The sequence below is a fragment of the Pleurodeles waltl genome, chromosome 4_1, assembly GCF_031143425.1.
Source record: "Pleurodeles waltl isolate 20211129_DDA chromosome 4_1, aPleWal1.hap1.20221129, whole genome shotgun sequence".
Lineage (NCBI taxonomy): Eukaryota > Metazoa > Chordata > Amphibia > Caudata > Salamandridae > Pleurodeles > Pleurodeles waltl.
The window spans coordinates 138069537-138088874 of NC_090442.1; the positions used below are offsets into that span (position 1 = coordinate 138069537).

Below are 19338 nucleotides of genomic sequence, written 5' to 3' on the forward strand. Positions count from 1 at the left end.
CAGTGCCGTAAGTGAACGAGATCTCTTCAGTGGGCGGTAAGATCACCAGATCACTGGAATCTAGAATTTTAAGTCAAGAAGGTTCAACTGCAGTTTATGTTCAATAAGTGAAGTTGTTCAATAGAAGTTTCTGTACATTGTAAGTCCCAGAAACTATACAGAATGGATGAAGGATTCCAACTTGATGTTCCTGACAACATAGGTGCATCCGTCAAACTTGGTGTTATGCACAGCATTTTGCGATTAACTTTTTCCTGTATTTACAAAGCAGAAAATGTAGGAAAGTACCATCTTGCCTGGCATGTTACCCCCATTTTTCACTGTATATATGTTGTTTTAGTTGTATGTGTCACTGGGACCCTGGTAACCCAGGGCCCCAGTGCTCATAAGTGTGCCTGAATGTGTTACCTGTGTAGTGACTAACTGTCTCACTGAGGCTCTGCTAATCAGAACCTCAGTGGTTATGCTCTCTCATTTCTTTCCAAATTGTCACTGACAGGCTAGTGACCATTTTTACCAATTTACATTGGCTTACTGGAACACCCTTATAATTCCCTAGTATATGGTACTGAGGTACCCAGGGTATTGGGGTTCCAGGAGATCCCTATGGGCTGCAGCATTTCTTTTGCCACCCATAGGGAGCTCTGACAATTCTTACACAGGCCTGCCACTGCAGCCTGAGTGAAATAACGTCCACGTTATTTCACAGCCATTTTACACTGCACTTAAGTAACTTATAAGTCACCTATATGTCTAACCTTTACCTGGTAAAGGTTAGGTGCAAAGTTACTTAGTGTGAGGGCACCCTGGCACTAGCCAAGGTGCCCCCACATTGTTCAGAGCCAATTCACTGAACTTTGTGAGTGCGGGGACACCATTACACGCGTGCACTACATATAGGTCACTACCTATATGTAGCTTCACCATGGTAACTCCGAATATGGCCATGTAACATGTCTATGATCATGGAATTGCCCCCTCTATGCCATCCTGGCATTGTTGGTACAATTCCATGATCCCAGTGGTCTGTAGCACAGACCCTGGTACTGCCAGACTGCCCTTCCTGGGGTTTCACTGCAGCTGCTGCTGCTGCCAACCCCTCAGACAGGCAGCTGCCCTCCTGGGGTCCAGCCAGGCCTGGCCCAGGATGGCAGAACAAAGAACTTCCTCTGAGAGAGGGTGTGACACCCTCTCCCTTTGGAAAATGGTGTGAAGGCAGGGGAGGAGTAGCCTCCCCCAGCCTCTGGAAATGCTTTGTTGGGCACAGATGTGCCCAATTCTGCATAAGCCAGTCTACACCGGTTCAGGGACCCCTTAGCCCCTGCTCTGGCGCGAAACTGGACAAAGGAAAGGGGAGTGACCACTCCCCTGACCTGCACCTCCCCTGGGAGGTGTCCAGAGCTCCTCCAGTGTGCTCCAGACCTCTGCCATCTTGGAAACAGAGGTGCTGCTGGCACACTGGACTGCTCTGAGTGGCCAGTGCCACCAGGTGACGTCAGAGACTCCTGCTGATAGGCTCCTTCAGGTGTTAGTAGCCTTTCCTCTCTCCTAGGTAGCCAAACCCTCTTTTCTGGCTATTTAGGGTCTCTGTCTCTGGGGAAACTTTAGATAACGAATGCAGGAGCTCAGCCGAGTTCCTCTGCATCTCTCTCTTCACCTTCTGATAAGGAATCGACCGCTGACCGCGCTGGAAGCCTGCAAACCTGCAACATAGTAGCAAAGACGACTACTGCAACTCTGTAACGCTGATCCTGCCGCCTTCTCGACTGTTTTCCTGCTTGTGCATGCTGTGGGGGTAGTCTGCCTCCTCTCTGCACCAGAAGCTCAGAAGAAATCTCCCGTGGGTCGACGGAATCTTCCCCCTGCAACCGCAGGCACCAAAAAGCTGCATTACCGGTCCCTTGGGTCTCCTCTCAGCACGACGAGCGAGGTCCCTCGAATCCAGCGACGCTGTCCAAGTGACCCCCACAGTCCAGTGACTCTTCAGCCCAAGTTTGGTGGAGGTAAGTCCTTGCCTCACCTCGCTGGGCTGCATTGCTGGGAACCGCGACTTTGCAGCTACTCCGGCCCCTGTGCTCTTCCGGCAGAAATCCTTCGTGCACAGCCAAGCCTGGGTCCACGGCACTCTAACCTGCATTGCACGACTTTCTAAGTTGGTCTCCGGCGACGTGGGACTCCTTTGTGCAACTTCGGCGAGCACCGTTTCACGCATCCTCGTAGTGCCTGTTTCTGGCACTTCTCCGGGTGCTACCTGCTTCAGTGAGGGCTCTTTGTCTTGCTCGACGTCCCCTCTCTCTGCAGGTCCAATTTGCGACCTCCTGGTCCCTCCTGGGCCCCAGCAGCGTCCAAAAACGCCAAACGCACGATTTGCGTGTAGCAAGGCTTGTTGGCATCCTTCCGGCGGGAAAACACTTCTGCACGACTCTCCAAGGCGAGAGGGATCCGTCCACCAAAGGGGAAGTCTCTAGCCCTTTTCGTTCCTGCAGAAACCTCAGCTTCTTCTGTCCAGTCGAAGCTTCTTTGCACCCGCAGCTGGCATTTCCTGGGCATCTGCCCATCTCCGACTTGCTTGTGACTTTTGGACTTGGTCCCCTTGTTCCACAGGTACCCTAGATTGGAAATCCACAGTTGTTGCATTGCTGGTTTGTGTCTTTCCTGCATTATTCCTCTAACACAACTCTTTTGTCCTTAGGGGAACTTTAGTGCACTTTGCACTCACTTTTCAGGGTCTTGGGGAGGGTTATTTTTCTAACTCTCACTATTTTCTAATAGTCCCAGCGACCCTCTACAAGGTCACATAGGTTTGGGGTCCATTCGTGGTTCGCATTCCACTTTTGGAGTATATGGTTTGTGTTGCCCCTATCCCTATGTTTCCCCATTGCATCCTATTGTAACTATACATTGTTTGCACTGTTTTCTAAGACTATACTGCATATTTTTGCTATTGTGTATATATATCTTGTGTATATTTCCTATCCTCTCACTGAGGGTACACTCTAAGATACTTTGGCATATTGTCATAAAAATAAAGTACCTTTATTTTTAGTATAACTGTGTATTGTGTTTTCTTATGATATTGTGCATATGACACTAAGTGGTACTGTAGTAGCTTCACACGTCTCCTAGTTCAGCCTAAGCTGCTCTGCTAAGCTACCATTATCTATCAGCCTAAGCTGCTAGACACCCTATACACTAATAAGGGATAACTGGGCCTGGTGCAAGGTGCAAGTACCCCTTGGTACTCACTACAAGCCAGTCCAGCCTCCTACATTGGTTGTGCAGTGGTGGGATAAGTGCTTGAGACTACTTACCACTCTTGTCATTGTACTTTTCATAAGAGAAAAATATACAAAACAAGGTCAGTGTATATACACATAGCCAAAAAGTTTTGCATTTCCTCTTTTCACTCTTTTCTAAGTGCTGAAAAGTACTTCTAAAACTTTCAAAAAGTTCTTAAAAGTTTAAAAAGTTTTTTTCTGTCTTTCCAAAAAGTTCTGAAAACTTTTTTCTCTTTTTCTATCACTTTAACTCTCTCTAAAAAATGTCTGGCACAGGAAAAAATGTTGAACTGTCCAAACTTGCATATGATCACCTTAGCTGGAAAGGAGCAAGGAGTCTCTGCATAGAGAGAGGTTTGAGTGTAGGGAAGAATCCTTCCTTAGAACTGTTAATTAATATGCTTAGAGTACAGGATAAGGCCATAAGTGCCCAATCTGGTGAAAAAGTAGCTAATGGTTCTCAATCTGATCCAGGGACTCCCCCAGGAAAAGGTTCAGGAAAGAAACTTCTCAGCCTGCCCATTACTAGACAGTCTAGCATAGTTGGTACAGAGGTTGAATCACACCATTCTGATGGTGTGCTCTCACATTATACTGGTAGCCAAGCTGTTAGGGTGCCCTCTGTAAGGGACAGGTCTCCTTCTGTTCATTCCCATCATACCTCTGTATCTAGAAATGTCCCTCCCACCCACCCTGATGACAGATTGTTAGAAAGGGAGCTCAATAGATTGAGAGTGGAACAAACCAGACTGAAGCTCAAGAAGCAACAGCTGGATTTGGATAGACAGTCTTTAGAATTAGAGAAGGAAAGACAGAAGTTGGGTTTAGATACCCATGGTGGCAGCAGCAGTATTCCCCATAGTCATCCTGCAAAAGAGCATGATTCCAGGAATCTGCACAAGATAGTTCCCCCTTATAAGGAGGGGGATGACATTAACAAGTGGTTTGCTGCACTTGAGAGGGCCTGTGCTGTACAGGATGTCCCTCAAAAGCAGTGGGCTGCTATCCTATGGCTATCATTTACTGGAAAAGGTAGGGATAGGCTCCTTACTGTAAAAGAAAATGATGCTAATAATTTCCAAGTTCTTAAGAATGCACTCCTGGATGGTTATGGCTTAACCACTGAACAGTACAGGATAAAGTTCAGAGAGACCAAAAAGGAGTCTTCACAAGACTGGGTTGATTTCATTGACCAGGCAGTGAAGGCCTTGGAGGGGTGGTTACATGGCAGTAAAGTTACTGATTATGACAGCCTGTATAACTTAATCCTGAGTGAGCATATTCTTAATAATTGTGTGTCTGATTTGTTGCACCAGTACTTGGTGGACTCTGATCTGACCTCTCCCCAAGAATTGGGAAAGAAGGCAGACAAATGGGTCAGAACAAGAGTGAACAGAAAAGTTCATACAGGGGGTGACAAAGATGGCAACAAAAAGAAGGATGGTAAGTCTTCTGACAAGGGTGGGGACAAATCTAAAAATGAGTCTTCATCAGGCCCACAAAAACACTCTGGTGGGGGTGGTGGGTCCAAATCCTCCTTTAATCAGAACAAGGAAAAGAAACCATGGTGCTATTTATGTAAAATAAAAGGCCATTGGACAACAGATCCCAGTTGTCCAAAGAAAGGCACCACAGCTCCTACCACTACAACCCCTACTGCTACACCTAGTATCCCTACTAATAGCAGTGGTGGTGGGAGCAAACCTACTAATAGCCAATCCAAGGGAGTAGCTGGGCTCACTTTTGGTAATTTAGTTGGGGTTGGTCTGATTAGGGAGACCACAGAGGCTACTTTAGTCTCTGAAGGGGCTATTGATTTAGCCACTTTGGTTGCTTGCCCCCATAACTTGGAGAAGTACAAGCAACTAACCCTAATAAATGGTGTTGAGGTCCAGGCCTACAGGGACACAGGTGCCAGTGTCACAATGGTGATTGAGAAACTGGTGCACCCTGAACAACACATACTTGGACACCAGTACCAAGTAACCGATGCTCACAACATAACACAAAGCCACCCCATGGCTGTTGTAAATCTCAACAGGGGGGGGGGTAACTGGTCCAAAGAAAGTTGTGGTAGCTTCAGATTTACCTGTAGACTGTCTATTAGGGAATGATTTGGAGACATCAGCTTGGTCAGATGTGGAGTTGGAGGCCCATGCAGCAATGCTGGGCATCCCAGGGCATATTTTTGCTTTGACAAGGGCTCAGGCCAAAAAGCAAAAAGGACAGGGAAGCTTGGATCCTGGAACAATGGACCAAGTGCTCCCTAAAGCTAGGGCTAGTAGAAGCAAACCACTTCCTACTATCCCTCCCTCTACAGTGGATTCTAATTCTGAGGAAGAAGAATTCCCTCCCTGTGCAGAACCTACACCAGAGGAGCTGGAAGCAGACACTGCTGAGCTTTTGGGTGAAGGGGGGCCTGCCAGGGAGGAGCTGAGTGTGACACAGCAAACCTGTCCCACATTAGAGGGTCTCAGACAGCAAGCTGTCAAACAGGCTAATGGGGATGTCAGTGACTCTCACAGAGTTTACTGGGAGGACAACCTCTTGTACACTGAGCATAGGGATCCTAAACCTGGAGCTGCCAGGAGATTAGTGATTCCTCAGGAGTACAGAAAATTCCTCCTAACACTGGCACATTACATTCCCCTAGCTGGGCACCTGGGTCAAATGAAAACTTTGGACAGATTGGTTCCATTGTTTCATTGGCCTAGGATGTCTGAGGACACAAAATAATTTTGTAAGTCCTGTGAAACCTGTCAAGCCAGTGGCAAGACAGGTGGCACTCCAAAGGCACCCCTTATCCCACTGCCTGTGGTTGGGGTTCCCTTTGAAAGGGTAGGGGTTGACATAGTTGGCCCCCTTGACCCTCCTACTGCTTCAGGCAATAGGTTTATCTTAGTGGTAGTGGACCATGCCACAAGATATCCTGAAGCTATTCCTTTAAGGACCACTACAGCTCCTGCAGTGGCAAAGGCCCTCCTGGGAATATTTTCCAGGGTGGGCTTCCCAAAGGAAGTAGTATCAGACAGAGGAAGCAATTTCATGTCTGCATACTTAAAGGCCATGAGGAAGGAGTGTGGTGTAACTTACAAGTTCACAACACCCTATCATCCACAAACAAATGGACTGGTGGAGAGATTTAATAAAACTCTCAAAGGCATGATTATGGGACTCCCTGAAAAACTCCGCAGGAGATGGGATATCCTTCTACCATGCCTCCTTTTTGCCTACAGGGAGGTACCCCAGAAAGGAGTGGGCTTCAGCCCCTTTGAACTTCTTTTTGGACACCCTGTTAGGGGTCCACTCACACTTGTAAAGGAGGGTTGGGAACAACCTTTAAAAGCTCCTAAGCAGGATATTGTGGACTATGTACTTGGCCTCAGATCAAGGATGGCTGAGTACATGAAAAAGGCCAGTAAAAACCTTCAGGCCAGCCAAGAGCTCCAGAAGCAATGGCATGATCAGAAGGCTGTTTTGGTTCAGTACCAACCAGGGCAGAAAGTGTGGGTCTTGGAGCCTGTGGCCCCAAGAGCACTCCAAGATAAATGGAGTGGACCCCACACAATTGTTGAAAAGAAGGGTGAAGTCACCTACTTGGTTGACTTAGGCACTGCCAGGAGTCTCCTTAGGGTGCTCCATGTCAACCGCCTGAAACCCTACTATGACAGGGCTGATCTCACCCTGCTCATGGCAACAGATGAGGGACAGGAAGAAGACAGTGATCCTCTACCTGATCTCTTCTCTTCCACAGAACAAGATGCTCTGGTGGAAGGTGTAGTTTTGGCTGATTGTCTTACTGCTGAGCAGAAAGACAATTGCATAAATCTCCTAGGACAATTTTCAGAACTCTTCTCTACTGTGCCAGGCACCACTTCTTAGTGTGAGCACACTATAGATACTGGAGACAGTTTACCTGTCAAAAGTAAGATCTATAGGCAGCCTGACCATGTCAGGGACTGCATAAAGCAAGAAGTTCAGAAAATGTTGGAACTAGGAGTGGTTGAGCACTCTGACAGTCCATGGGCTTCTCCTGTGGTACTGGTACCAAAACCCAATTCTAAAGATGGAAAGAAGGAAATGAGGTTTTGTGTAGACTATAGAGGTCTCAACTTGGTAACCAAAACTGATGCTCACCCTATACCCAGGGCAGATGAGCTCATAGATACACTGGCATCTGCCAAGTATCTAAGCACTTTTGATTTGACTGCAGGGTATTGGCAGATCAAATTGTCAGAAGATGCTAAACCTAAGACTGCATTTTCGACCATTGGAGGACATTACCAGTTTACTGTAATGCCTTTTGGTTTGAAAAATGCACCTGCCACTTTTCAGAGGTTGGTGAACACAGTCCTGCAAGGGCTGGAAGCTTTCAGTGCAGCATATTTGGACGATATAGCTGTCTTTAGCTCCAGCTGGGATGATCACCTGGTCCACCTTTGGAAAGTTTTGGAGGCCCTGCAAAAGGCAGGCCTCACTATCAAGGCTTCAAAGTGCCAGATAGGGCAGGGTAAGGTGGTTTATCTGGGACACCTTGTTGGTGGGGAACAGATTGCACCACTTCAGGGGAAAATCCAAACTATTATTGATTGGGTTCCCCCTACCACTCAGACTCAGGTGAGAGCCTTCCTAGGCCTCACTGGGTATTACAGGAGGTTCATTAAGAACTATGGCTCCATTGCAGCCCCTCTTAATGACCTCACATCCAAGAAAATGCCTAAAAAGGTATTATGGACAGCAAGCTGTCAGAAAGCTTTTGAGGAGCTGAAGCAGGCCATGTGCTCTGCACCTGTCCTGAAAAGCCCTTGTTACTCTAAAAAATTCTATGTCCAAACTGATGCATCTGAATTAGGAGTAGGGGCAGTCCTATCACAACTTAATTCTGAGGGCCAGGATCAACCTGTTGCTTTTATTAGTAGGAGGTTGACCCCTAGAGAAAAGCGTTGGTCTGCCATTGAGAGGGAGGCCTTTGCTGTGGTCTGGGCTCTGAAGAAGTTGAGGCCATACCTGTTTGGCACTCACTTCATTGTTCAGACAGACCACAAACCTCTACTTTGGCTAAAACAAATGAAAGGTGAAAATCCTAAATTGTTGAGGTGGTCCATATCCCTACAGGGAATGGACTATACAGTGGAACATAGACCTGGGAGTAGCCACTCCAATGCAGATGGACTCTCCAGATATTTCCACTTAGACAATGAAGACTCATCAGGTCATGGCTAGTCTTATTGTCCTTCATTTGGGGGGGGGTTGTGTAGGAAAGTACCATCTTGCCTGGCATGTTACCCCCATTTTTCACTGTATATATGTTGTTTTAGTTGTATGTGTCACTGGGACCCTGGTAACCCAGGGCCCCAGTGCTCATAAGTGTGCCTGAATGTGTTACCTGTGTAGTGACTAACTGTCTCACTGAGGCTCTGCTAATCAGAACCTCAGTGGTTATGCTCTCTCATTTCTTTCCAAATTGTCACTGACAGGCTAGTGACCATTTTTACCAATTTACATTGGCTTACTGGAACACCCTTATAATTCCCTAGTATATGGTACTGAGGTACCCAGGGTATTGGGGTTCCAGGAGATCCCTATGGGCTGCAGCATTTCTTTTGCCACCCATAGGGAGCTCTGACAATTCTTACACAGGCCTGCCACTGCAGCCTGAGTGAAATAACGTCCACGTTATTTCACAGCCATTTTACACTGCACTTAAGTAACTTATAAGTCACCTATATGTCTAACCTTTACCTGGTAAAGGTTAGGTGCAAAGTTACTTAGTGTGAGGGCACCCTGGCACTAGCCAAGGTGCCCCCACATTGTTCAGAGCCAATTCACTGAACTTTGTGAGTGCGGGGACACCATTACACGCGTGCACTACATATAGGTCACTACCTATATGTAGCTTCACCATGGTAACTCCGAATATGGCCATGTAACATGTATATGATCATGGAATTGCCCCCTCTATGCCATCCTGGCATTGTTGGTACAATTCCATGATCCCAGTGGTCTGTAGCACAGACCCTGGTACTGCCAGACTGCCCTTCCTGGGGTTTCACTGCAGCTGCTGCTGCTGCCAACCCCTCAGACAGGCAGCTGCCCTCCTGGGGTCCAGCCAGGCCTGGCCCAGGATGGCAGAACAAAGAACTTCCTCTGAGAGAGGGTGTGACACCCTCTCCCTTTGGAAAATGGTGTGAAGGCAGGGGAGGAGTAGCCTCCCCCAGCCTCTGGAAATGCTTTGTTGGGCACAGATGTGCCCAATTCTGCATAAGCCAGTCTACACCGGTTCAGGGACCCCTTAGCCCCTGCTCTGGAGCGAAACTGGACAAAGGAAAGGGGAGTGACCACTCCCCTGACCTGCACCTCCCCTGGGAGGTGTCCAGAGCTCCTCCAGTGTGCTCCAGACCTCTGCCATCTTGGAAACAGAGGTGCTGCTGGCACACTGGACTGCTCTGAGTGGCCAGTGCCACCAGGTGACGTCAGAGACTCCTGCTGATAGGCTCCTTCAGGTGTTAGTAGCCTTTCCTCTCTCCTAGGTAGCCAAACCCTCTTTTCTGGCTATTTAGGGTCTCTGTCTCTGGGGAAACTTTAGATAACGAATGCATGAGCTCAGCCGAGTTCCTCTGCATCTCTCTCTTCACCTTCTGATAAGGAATCGACCGCTGACCGCGCTGGAAGCCTGCAAAACTGCAACATAGTAGCAAAGACGACTACTGCAACTCTGTAACGCTGATCCTGCCGCCTTCTCGACTGTTTTCCTGCTTGTGCATGCTGTGGGGGTAGTCTGCCTCCTCTCTGCACCAGAAGCTCCGAAGAAATCTCCCGTGGGTCGACGGAATCTTCCCCCTGCAACCGCAGGCACCAAAAAGCTGCATTACCGGTCCCTTGGGTCTCCTCTCAGCACGACGAGCGAGGTCCCTCGAATCCAGCGACGCTGTCCAAGTGACCCCCACAGTCCAGTGACTCTTCAGCCCAAGTTTGGTGGAGGTAAGTCCTTGCCTCACCTCGCTGGGCTGCATTGCTGGGAACCGCGACTTTGCAGCTACTCCGGCCCCTGTGCACTTCCGGCGGAAATCCTTTGTGCACAGCCAAGCCTGGGTCCACGGCACTCTAACCTGCATTGCACGACTTTCTAAGTTGGTCTCCGGCGACGTGGGACTCCTTTGTGCAACTTCGGCGAGCACTGTTTCACGCATCTTTGTAGTGCCTGTTTCTGGCACTTCTCCGGGTGCTACCTGCTTCATTGAGGGCTCTTTGTCTTGCTCGACGTCCCGTCTCTCTGCAGGTCCGATTTGCGACCTCCTGGTCCCTCCTGGGCCCCAGCAGAGTCCAAAAACGCCAAACGCACGATTTGCGTGTAGCAAGGCTTGTTGGCGTCCTTCCGGCGGGAAAACACTTCTGCACGACTCTCCAAGGCGAGAGGGATCCGTCCACCAAAGGGGAAGTCTCTAGCCCTTTTCGTTCCTGCAGAAACCTCAGCTTCTTCTGTCCAGTCAAAGCTTCTTTGCACCCGCAGCTGGCATTTCCTGGGCATCTGCCCATCTCCGACTTGCTTGTGACTTTTGGACTTGGTCCCCTTGTTCCACAGGTACCCTAGATTGGAAATCCACAGTTGTTGCATTGCTGGTTTGTGTCTTTCCTGCATTATTCCTCTAACACGACTCTTTTGTCCTTAGGGGAACTTTAGTGCACTTTGCACTCACTTTTCAGGGTCTTGGGGAGGGTTATTTTTCTAACTCTCACTATTTTCTAATAGTCCCAGCGACCCTCTACAAGGTCACATAGGTTTGGGGTCCATTCGTGGTTCGCATTCCACTTTTGGAGTATATGGTTTGTGTTGCCCCTATCCCTATGTTTCCCCATTGCATCCTATTGTAACTATACATTGTTTGCACTGTTTTCTAAGACTATACTGCATATTTTTGCTATTGTGTATATATATCTTGTGTATATTTCCTATCCTCTCACTGAGGGTACACTCTAAGATACTTTGGCATATTGTCATAAAAATAAAGTACCTTTATTTTTAGTATAACTGTGTATTGTGTTTTCTTATGATATTGTGCATATGACACTAAGTGGTACTGTAGTAGCTTCACACGTCTCCTAGTTCAGCCTAAGCTGCTCTGCTAAGCTACCATTATCTATCAGCCTAAGCTGCTAGACACCCTATACACTAATAAGGGATAACTGGGCCTGGTGCAAGGTGCAAGTACCCCTTGGTACTCACTACAAGCCAGTCCAGCCTCCTACAGAAAATCAATAGTGAACATAACTAATGGTTGGTAGGCCGATGGACTCATTGATCGACTGTAGACACATGTGTTTAACCCTGGAGTCAGAGGTTTCAATCCCGCCGAGCCCTTTCGGCCTTTCATATTTAGAAGGCCCGATAAAATAAGCACCATTGGCTTGGGTAAGGATAAATATCTGCCATGAGTTCCAAGAAACCACTTTACTGGAGATCGAACCACTTTACAGTGAAGTCTATTACATTAATGTTAAAGGTTTGGAGTTGGAGCTGTTTGCTGGAACCCTCATACAAAATGTTAGATAGGTGACCCTCTGTGTTGGCCATTTCTTGCAAACAGGATCACCACATTAGTCCTTGGACGTGCATACTAACTAGCATACATAGTATATATGCGGTCTGTTAGATTAGCACATATAGCTTGTCACGTATAATTGGATAAAGCTGAGTGCGTGCTTTCATCTTGAGGAAATTGGCTGATATGTTTACCCATTAAGAGTGTGTACAAAATGCCATGTTTGTAATATAAAACCATCAGGCTGATTGTGGAGGGTGTGGGCTGGGTCATCTATGCAGTGTTGTTGTAAAGGGATTGGTGATGTGCTGAATATCACCAGGATCATGTTTCATATCATCCAGTGTCTTTGTCGGATGCTCAGTCCAAGCTTCCTTCAAAGATATTGCCAGATAGGTTTCAGGAGTGACCCAGCTACAGACCGCTGGATGATCATGTGCAGGATGGAGATGGATTAATATGGGGTCAGGAGAACTGCAATACCCGCTCCAGTTCTTGGCTAAGCGTGTTGTATACAGTATAAGGAGACTCTTTTGCTGCTCTGCAATGTTCCTGGTCTTAGTAGCCCAGGTGACAGCTTTTAATTTTGCTGGACCTTTGCCGAACCACACCATCTCAAATCACTAACTATGCCCATGCTGGTCTTCGGGGCGCTGATCTGAAACCTACTTTTGATAGTGTTGAATGCTGCTGTGATATTAAGGTTGAACTAAGATGCAGATGTTTCCGTTGCCTGTAACCCTGAGATAGCTGTTTGCCACCTGTCGTGTCACTGTTTTTGTGATGCACCCTCAGCTGTTGCTTGATTGGTGCTCAATTAGTTGAAGTTATCAGATTTTAGTAGAATTAGGTGTGTTAAAATACAACTTTCTATTGCGTTTTCTATTACAGTGTGCCTTGTGATAATCCAAGGATACTAAGGATGGTGGTTCTAAAATGGTTTTTGGAGCAGAGTGATCCTTTAATCTATTTTAAGGTTCTTGGTGATGCCTCTTTATGAAAGGGATGCACCCTTTATGTTGCGCTAGGAAAGATCAACGGTGATGATATCATCTTTGACAAGAATTGCATCAACTGTATCTCCTTCACAACATACTCCTGCTTGACCATAGCATCATTTTTTTCGCATAAGCCATCAATTAAGAGAGAGATTGAGTCCTGACAACTGACCAAGGACTTTGTTGGTAGCCGTGTGCATTTTATTGGTTTTGTGGAGCAGTCAATATCCATTTAGAAGCTTTAGACTCCCTGGTGTGTTATGTGATTGCTGTTTTCTGATAACCACATGTAACAAGAAAAGAAACACAGTTACGTGGCGTGTAATGGCGGCTGAGACGGTATGAACAGCAGCTCATTCAAGGTGACAACATTTTGATGGACATGCAGGGCATGCAAGGCGCAATGGGGCTTAGGTTGTCCCTCTGAGTTGTACTGAGTTGTTATTCCACACTTGTTTTGCAGAATTACCATCCCACAATATTACACACTTTAGCAGGTGCAGACTTGCGTCTCCTATAAAAGTGGTAAGTGTTGCTGAGAAGGGCCCGAACTTCAGGAATCACATGCGGTGAAGGGGTGGGTAATTCTGCGACCCACATGTTATTCCCCTTTCCAGCACAAAAAAATAACGACTGGTACTTGGGATGGTGACAGGTAGTGGAAGTGATAACACCAAGCGCTATATCATCAGCGTACCTATGGTACAACCAACTTGTGATGGTGCCAAAGCAGGGAGAGCTCTGCAGACACTAGTGACGTTAAACATTAGAAGATTCAGCCTGAGTTTTGTTGTTTATTTTATTAGGAATGTAAAGAAACATCCACTTAAAAAGGGATCAAAAACCTTCCTGAAACGCGTGGTAGAGACACGTGATATAAATGTACTGAAACGTTTCAGAAATCACAAGTTTTGATAGGTTGGAGTAGTGATATAGCAAAGGGAATTGTATGGGAAGTAGGCAATGACGGGAGTGGAAGCTGTTTTCTTTATGAGATTATGCTTAGAGCCTAGGGAGGATTACTTATAAAAAATGAATAAAATGATGAAGATTCCTTGGTGGTTTGTAAGTTTCTGTATGGTGACCAGGAAGAACATTAACATACCGTATATGCACTTAGTGCGCAAAGGAACCAGGCTGTTGTCTCCATACCTGTGCATCATGGCAGGTTACTAAACAGACAACAGGAGACACGAAACAAGGCCGCTGGGTGCTAAGTGGAACCCGCATTTGTTCATGTGCCTTATATGATTAGATCTCTGTGTCCAGGGACATAGCTATAGAGGGGTGTTTGGGTGATAGCCCCGCTCTAATAAATGTATTTTCTGATGAACAGTTGGGTACAGTAGCTTTCAGTCTGGTATGGTGATGTGTCTGTCGGATTTCAACTGGGATTTATGCACGCGCACACTGACAAAAACACACACGCTCCCTCATCTCTATTTTAAAAGTACTAAAAAAAGTTCATTGTTTTACAAAATATTGTGTTTCTCTCACTACTACTAGCAATTTGCATACCTCTCCCTTTCCACTGCCTTCTAAGCCTCTCTCATACACCCTGTTTGTCATCAGGAGTGTAACAAAGGTCCCCCCCCACCCCGGGGCGGAGGGGGCGAGCACCAGGGACCCCCCTCAGCACAGCACTCTTGCCTGAGAGATCCTGAGTGAGCCCGGAGTGGGGCCCCTCCATGTTCTTTGAAGTGGGGGAGGGGGTTCCAGTTTCATTACGCCACTGCTTGTCATATAATGTATTTTAACCTTATACGTCAATTTGAAGCTCACCTTCCCCCCTCCCCTCGCCTTCTGACCAAACTATGCGCCGGTCTGCGTCCAATGAACCCTAGAATATATTACAGTACTCTGCTACTCAGGCATAAATCCCTTCATGGACCAGTTTCATCTCATTGGGCAAGTTCAGTACACTCTACCCGGTGCTAAATTTCAACCAGTGCTTGACGGTGGGGCCCTCTGGAACTCATTTCTCAGCACTGGCATTTATTTTTCCTCATCAGACATTGACCACGAGAAGGAGAGGGGAAAAAAACAGAAAGGGGAAAGCGGTACAAACAAACAGACGGAAAATCAGTCCCAGAGGGAGAAAGCAGGCACCTGCACAAGTAGGATGAAGGGGCAGCTAGTGCCTGTGGAAGGAAGCGCCATGGGGGTGGTTCAAGTCTACGCAGCCCTGGCATTAGTTGTGCTCCATTTAAAAGCATCGACAGTGGGTTTATGAAGAGCTTTGGGCACCTGCACTCATTCTTTTACAAATTAAACACTGTCTCCAATCAAACATCTGTGATTGGCTAGCACGAAGCTGCCCTCCAACCTCTAACAGCAATCTCTGTGCTCTCAGCCTTCGAGCGGGAAAACCTTTTCGGCTCTTGGCTCAAAAATAGATCCCACTGGATATTAATCTAATTAATGACGTGGCTCTGCTCAGAACTAAACTAGCGGCCATCTATATCCAGCTCCCCCAGGACAGCTGCTGCGCGAGCTCCCGGATACCGTGAGACTCAAAGCGCTATTTAAATGTATGTGTTGCGGTGTGGTTTGTTACTGCATTGATTTTTTACAGCTGCCTGAAGCGGGTGGTAATTTAGAGCTAATGGTTCTGCCGTACGCACATGGTACGGAATCCATAGTACTGGCAAAGAGGCCAGTCGGCCTAGCGCTGCTCCCTTTGTTTAATCATGCAGTCTCTTTTGCCACCCATCCTCTCTCTCTTGCCTCTCTCTTCCCAGTCTCTGATCGCCTTCCCTTGACCTTCACCTATCCCTGGTCTGTACTTACTACAATTGACCTCAGGTTGGATGCTGGTCACATTGACAAAGGCATCTATAGTGGTCCTTGGATTCCAAAACCGGACCCCAAGAGTCCCATCCCACTGGGGAAATGTCTAGTGGAATAAAAGGCCTGTCCGGCCCCTGTGGGCGAGGATGGCCCTGGCTGCTTCCCATGTGCATGAACAGCTGCCCGCGTCAAGGCAGGAGGCAGCAGTCTGCTGGCACTGTTGTTCATTTCACCATGTACCCAGGGGCATAACATCAGCCCCACGGTGTTGGTGTGGCCCCGAGCTCCAGGCGGCCCCATCTGCAACATGCAGTCACGCGCCGTGCACTGGCAGGCACTGTGCATGGGCTTCTAACTGGGTCAGAGGGGCTGGGAGGCCCCCTCCAGGTGCTTTGCAGAGGGGCCCCTCAGGTTTGGTTACGCCACTGCACGTACTACTCCTCATGGCACTGAGATCCTTGGCGCAGGTGCATGGGAGTCAGTTGTCCGTTGCATTCCTCCAGCCCTGAATTCCCAAATGTGTGCAGCCAGGCTGACAGCCACCCTGACTTATTCGTGTACACGGCGCAGGGGCAGCCAGCCTCGCTGTGGATAGCGTTGTTACCCCATCCCGACTCGCACAGCAGGCACACGGCAATGACTGCATATAGTAATTGATTCTTTTAGGCACCACATCCACAACGAGTAAATGCATGGTTGTGATATCACTTATGGCTGTAGTTTGCTGTGATTATTCTCACGTATATATAGCCTCTGTGCATGCCGTGTTATAATTGTATCCTTTGTTTCTTCCCTTAGGCCTCCCTTATCTGTGCTAATTCTCAGGTAGGCCCAGAGTGTATTATGTATGAGCCTTTCACCTTTAATTTAGGAGAGGCACTCCTATCGCACAAAATTTAGGAGGGATCCCAGGCCCTGAAGAATGCCCCAGACCAGTAATGGCTAGATGAGTGGGCAGAAACATCTTGGCCAGTAGGATTAGAGTGAATTTATGAGTCATTATACCCAATAGTGTCCCAACTGTTTTTTTATTATACCAGCAGACACCATCATTAAAGGTGTGAGCTACACTGGTGGTCTGTTAGGTAATTTTATTTTTACAACTGAATCCCCATATTATCCAGAAAAATATCATTTCAGCACTCCCTCAGGGTTCATTTAACCACAAGGTTGAGTCCGCCCAGGTGGTATTATCCTACCAGGGTGGGGATAGCTGTTCAAATGTGATGAAGCATGACACTATAATGAGTGTGAGACCACCTTTCCGTAAGGAGGAATCCCCCCAGAAGGTCCCTAAGATACGGTCACCACAACCATACCTCATCTTTTATTAGATTCCCAAAATGAGTGATCTCATTACCAGTTGAGCAGGCCCTGACGGTTTGTTCGCTAGATTCCCCGTACTTTTTGTGTATATGGGTTATGATTACAAAGAACATCCAATTCAAAGACCTGTGTATGTTACAAAGCTAAAGCTGGATTGGGTCCTAGGTATATCCAGAATCTGGTGGTGCCTTATCAGCCCACACGTATCTTGAGATCAATGAATCGGGTACTGCGCCTAGGTTCCGACTGGCCCGTATGGGCGGGCGCTCCTTCGCATCTTTGGGTCCAAGACTGTGGAAGGCTCTCCCAGAGCCTCCGAGAAATTGTACTTCACTCCTTGCATTCCATAAAGGTCTGAAAATCTGGCTATTTTAGGCTGCTGCTTCGGTCTCCCTACCTTCTGCGTTGTGTCCGGAAACCCTATGTGGGTAGCTTTGGCACTTTATGGATTATAAATAAATATGCAGTCATATTCATATTCACTCTCTGTAAATCTGATGCTTGCTCAGCGTTTCTGCCCCTTCAATCATTGGCCTCTCTGTGGAGGGGCATTGTACCTCGTAAAGAAGGCAGTTGCAACGTAAACAATTACTGTTTTGCATGCTGGGCATTGTGGCTGAAAGAGATCAGGCCAGACTTTTTGGGTGGGGGAGTGGAGTGCCCCCAAGAGACCTGTGGCGGGTGGATAAGAATCGCTGCCTGGAGGCTGGGAGAGTAGTTTATAAAAGTAGAGGTTGCCCCAAGTAATTTGAGAAGGTCCGGGGAAAATGGAAGGCACACCATGGACTAACGGAGGGCGCTGGCGGCCTACAAGGTGATGAGATACCAACGAAATGCTGTTGCCCAGGACGGGGACATTCCACTGGCAAATGGCCCGAGACAATTGGGGGTGTTCATTCGGATGCCAACTGCTGTATAGTGGGAGGAGGAGAAAGGGGAACGGCCGCTAAGGAATCGTGTATACCGGAGTGCATACGACGGGTGTATTAATATTTGGTCTTTAAACTCAAAACAAATATTTTTTAAAAAGGCAGTTGCGTTTCAATGGCATTTAGTTGATGACAATTTTATATCAGAATGCCGACTACAGAAACATTATGCTACACGACGTTGTAAAAGTATTGACAACTAATATATGGTGAAGATAATTATGTATCTTGTTCAATAAAGATTTATGAGGCTTAAATCCATATCTATGTACCTTGAAAATAAATATATAACCAAGATACATACACTTTTCCACTGGATTTTTGGCACTTGGACAAAGAGCTCCTTCAGCCTTTAGATACTCCACTGATTATTATCTCTGATTCGTGGGTGTCAATTCACCAAAATGCAGGAGCTGGCAGAAGTGGGCATCCCTGTCTTGCATTCTGGTGCCTCGCTCTGACCGCGCCCTTGTGGAGTGGCTCGCGGGGCTTTGAAGGGGCAGGGTGGCGCGTGTGGGAGGGGGGCACTCGCCCAGCTGCCGCCACCACCACCACGCCGCTCCTCTCCTGCAGGCACAGTCTCCCAGCCTGCCCTGCAGCCATTCCTGATGGATTGGCTGGGAGCGCCAATCAGTGCCGGGCTGGAGAGAGCACAATGCGCATGTGTGTTTGGCCAGCCCGAGATGGCTGGCCAAACACACATGCGCACTGAGGAGAGTGCACAGAGTTTTGTAGTGAAAGGTTTGCAGCTGCTGGAGGGAAACGACGCTCCTCCGCCATAGCGGAGGAGCCACCTAGCGCAAACAGGAAGTAAAAAAAAGAGAGTAAACAGTGCTACAAAAACTTTGTTTTCTGTAGATTCACGCTTTTCCCTCGCACCCCGTTTCCAGCAGAAGAGAGGGTCGGGGGGCTAGGGGAGGTCTAGGGGTTAACCACGTGATGCCATCTTGTGTAAAAAGAGTGCTTGATGTCACTCCTGCTACCACTAACATTTTGGTTACCTTTACCCCAGGCAGGAACTACACACTTCAGAAGATGTCCCACCTTGATAGGGCGGGTCTTCTGGGTGCAGGACGCGGGGACGCTTTCTCTGCAACCAATCAAGGCTGCCATTGTTTATGAGTGGCACCAGGTAAACAGTCCAATAGCAGCCTCTCGGGAGCAGTGCTTTGCACCTTACTTCTCCCACAGCTGGAATCGAGGAATGCAAAATAGGCGAAGTTTAAAAGGAATTACTCTATGTTGCGTTAAGCCAAACTCGTGGCTGGCAAATTTCCTAGGTCCTTGCATGGCTAGTTAGGCCAGTCCTCTTTTTTTCTTAAAATTCTAGGACTTGTACTCTTGTTTAACTCAGGATAAAAACAGGACTACAAGTCACAGATTTGTCAGAAATAAACGGTACTGCCCTTTATAGTGACGCCTGCACCAGGAAAACTCGGCTCCTATGCAGTTCTTTAAGTGTCTTGTAAAATGGTGT

General features: G+C 47.5%; 1 protein-coding gene across 1 annotated transcript in view; it reads left to right on the forward strand.

Moving 5' to 3' along the window:
• TMEM178B (transmembrane protein 178B) overlaps positions 1-19338 on the forward strand; it is a 567200-nt gene that overhangs the window by 217941 nt on the left and 329921 nt on the right. The gene's annotated exons all lie outside the window — the stretch shown is intronic.